Source organism: Propithecus coquereli, unplaced genomic scaffold (genome assembly GCF_000956105.1).
Source record: "Propithecus coquereli isolate 6110/MARCELLA unplaced genomic scaffold, Pcoq_1.0 Scaffold16, whole genome shotgun sequence".
NCBI classification, from domain to species: Eukaryota; Metazoa; Chordata; class Mammalia; order Primates; family Indriidae; genus Propithecus; species Propithecus coquereli.
Window position 1 is genome coordinate 46894 of NW_012140524.1, and position 3894 is coordinate 50787.

A 3894-nucleotide genomic window follows, 5' to 3' on the forward strand; every position below is an offset into this window, starting at 1 on the left:
TTGGTAAAGGGTAACTTTTAGCACGAACGGAGTTACATATAGAAACGCAGACATTCTCTCAGAGAAAGCTGCTAGACAATAGGCACTTTATAGGTTTCCACAACTTTGAGAAACAAAGCAGTGTGTAGAGCTTCTAGTCAAACACACCTAAGAAAAGAGAAATCAGGCTGGGAGCAGTGGCTCACGCCTGTAATCCTTGCCTCTGGGAGAACAGGCGGGTGGATCTTTTGAGCTCAGAGGTTCAAGATCAGCCAGAGGAAGAGGGAGACCCCGTCTCTACTAAAAATAGAAAGAAGTTAGCTGGAAAATTAAAATATACATATGGGAAAAAAAAATCTGGCCATGGTGGTGCATGCCAGTAGTCCCAACTACTTGGGAGGCTGGGGCAAGAGGATCGCTTGACCTAAGAGTTTGAGGTTTCTGTGAGCTAGGCTGATGCCATGGCACTCTAGCCCAAGCAACAGAGTGAGACTGTGTCTCAAAAAAAAAAAAAAAAAAAGGAAAAACAGAGGTCATAGCGTTTGAAGAGGTTAACATTTAGGCCAAATGGAGTTACATATAGAAACGCATGCAAACTCTGAAAGAAAGCTGCTAGACATTGGGCAATTTATATGTTTGCACAACTTTGAGAAAAAAGCAGTGTGTAGAATTTCCAGTCAAAAACACCTAAGAAAGGAGAATTCATTTCTTTCAAAGTGGGCAACTTTTAGGTGGAATAGTGTTACATATAGAAACGCACACATTCTCTCAGAGAAAGCTGCTACACATTGGGCACTTTATAGGTTTTCCGCAATTTGAGAGACAAAGCACTGTGTAGAGTGTCTAGTCAAACACACCTAAGAAAGGAGAAGTCGTTTCGTTGGAAGTATGTAAGTTTTAGGCCGAATGGACTTACACATACAAACGCATACATTCTCGCAGAGAAAGCTGCTAGACATTGCACAATTTATAGATTTGCACTAGTTTGAGAAACAAAGCAGTGTGTAGAATTTCCAGTCAAAAACACCTAAGAAAGGAGAAGTTACTCTGTTGGAAGAGAATAACCTTTAGGCCAAATGGAATTACATACACAAACGCATTCATTCTCTCAGGGAAAGCTGCTAGACACTGGGCACTTTGTACGCTTGCACAACTTTGAGAAACAAAGCAATATGTAGAGTTTCTAGTCAAACAACCTAAGAAAGGAGAAGACAGCCCGAGTGCAGTGCCTCACGCCTGTAATCCTAGCCCTTGTGAGGCTAGGCGGGTGGATGGTTTGAGCTCAGGAGTTCAAGACCAGCCTGAGCAAGAGGGAGACCCCGTCTCTACTAAAAATAGAAAGATAATAGCTGGGCAATTAAAATATACATATGGAAAAAAAAAATTAGCCTGGCATGGTGGCGAATGCCTGAGTCCCAACGACTCAGCAGGCTGAAGCAATAGGATCTCTTGAGCCCAGGAGTTTGAGGTTGCTGTGAGCTAAGCTGATGCCACAGCACTCTATCCCGGTCAATAGAGTGAGACTCTGTCTCGAAAAAAAAAATCAAAGAAAGAAAGGAGAAGTCATTTCGTTGGAAGAGAGTAACCTTTAGGCAGAATGAAGTTACATATAGAAATGCATACATTCTCTCAGAGAAAGCTGCTATGCACTAGGCACTGTATAAGTTTGCACTACTTTGAGAAACAAAGCAGTGTGTAGGGGTTCTAGTCAAACACACCTAAGAAAGGAGAACTCATTTCGTTGGAGCAGGGTAACCTTTTGGCTGAATGGAGTTACATATACAAATGCATACATTCTCGCAGAGAAAGCTGCTAGACATTGGGCAACTTATACGTTTGCACAACTTTGAGAAACAAAGCAGTATGTAGAGTTTCCCGTCAAACACACCTAAGAAAGGAGAAATCATTTCGTTGGAAGAGACTAACCATTAGATCGAATGGAGTTACATATACAAATGCATACATTCTCTCAGAGAGAGCTGCTAGACATTTTACAATTTATAGGTTTGCACTACTTTGAGAAACAAAGCATTGTATAGAGTTTCTAGACAAAGACATCTAAGGGATGAGACATCATTTGATTGGAAGAATGTAACTTTGAGGCAGAATGGAGTTACATACACAAACACATGCATTCTCTCAGAGAAAGCTGGTAGACACTGGGCACTTTGTACGTTTGCACAACTTTAAGAAACAAAGCAGTGTGTAGAGTTTCTAGTCAAACAACCTAAGAAAGGAGAAGACAGCCTGGGCGCAGTGGCTCACGCCTGTAATCCTAGCCCTGTGGTAGGCCAGACAGGTGGGTCATTTGAGCTCAGGAGTTCGAGACCAGCTGGAGCAAGAGGGAGACCCTGTCTCTACTGAACATAGAAATTAGCTGGACAATTAAAATTTAAATATATAAAAAAAATTAGCCTGGCATTGTGGCTCATGCCTGAGTCCCAGAGACTCAGCAGGCTGAAGCAATAGGATCGCTTGAGCCCAGGAATTTGAGGTTGCTGTGAGCTAAACTGATGCCACGGCACTCTAGTCCGGTCAATAGAGTGAGATTCTATCTCAAAAAAAAAAAAATCAAAAAAAGAAAGGCGAAGTCATTTCGTTGGAAGAGAGTAACCTTTAGGCAGAATAGAGTTACATATAGAAATGCATACATTTTCTCAGAAAAAGATGCTATGCACTAGGCACTGTATAAGTTTGCACTACTTTGAGAAACAAAGCAGTGTGTAGAGGTTCTAGTCAAACACACTTAAGAAAGGAGAACTCATTTCGTTGGAGCAGGGTAACCTTTTGGCCGAATGGAATTACATATACAAATGCGTCTATTCTCCCAGAGAAAGCTGCTACACATTGGCAATTTATACGTTTGCACAACTTTGAAAAACAAAGCAGTGTGTAGTGTTTCCAGTCAAACAAACCTAAGAAAGAAGAAATCATTTCATTGGAAGAGGGTAACCATTAGGTCGAACGGAGTTACATATACAAATGCATAGATTCTCTCAGAGAGAGCTGCTAGACATTTTGCAATTTATAGGTTTGCACAACTTTGAGAAACAAAGCATTGTATAGAGTTTCTAGGCAAAGACACCTAAGGGATGAGACATCATTTCATTGGAAGAATGTAACTTTTAGGCGGAATGGAGTTACATATACAAACGCATATATTCTCTTAGGGAAAGCTGCTAGACATTGGGCAATTTATAGATTTGAACAACTCTGAGAAACAAAGCAGCGCAAAGAGTTTCTAGTCAAACACACCTAAGAAAGGAGTATTCATTTAACTGGAAATATGTAACTTTTAGGCCAAATGGAGTTACATATAGAAAGGCATACATTCTCTCAGAGAAAGCTGCTAGACATTGGGCAATTTATAGGTTTGCACAACTCTGAGAAACAAAGTAATGTGTAGAGTTTCTAGTCAAACGCACCTAAGAAAGCTGAAGTCATTTCGTTGGAAGAGGGTAACCTTTAGGCCGAATGGAGTTACATATCCAAACTCATATATTCTCTTAGAGAGAGCTGCTAGACATTGGGCATTTTATAGGTTTGCACAACTTTGAGAAACAAAGCAGCATGTAGATTTCTAGTCAAATACACCTAAGGGATGAGAAATCATTTCATGGGAAGATTGTAACTTTTAGGCCGAAAGGAGTTACATCTATAAACACATACATTCTCTCAGAGAAAGCTGCTAGATATTGGGCCAATTATAGGTTTGCACAACTTCGAGAAACAAAGCATTGTGTAGAGTTTCTTGTAAAACACACCTAAGAAAGGAGAAGTCATTTTGTTGGAAGTAGGTAACTTTTAGGCCAAATGGAGTTACATGTACAAATGCATACATTCTCTCAGAGAAAGCTGCTAGATATGGGGCAATTTATAGGTTTGAAAAACTTTGAGAAACAAAGCAGTGTGTAG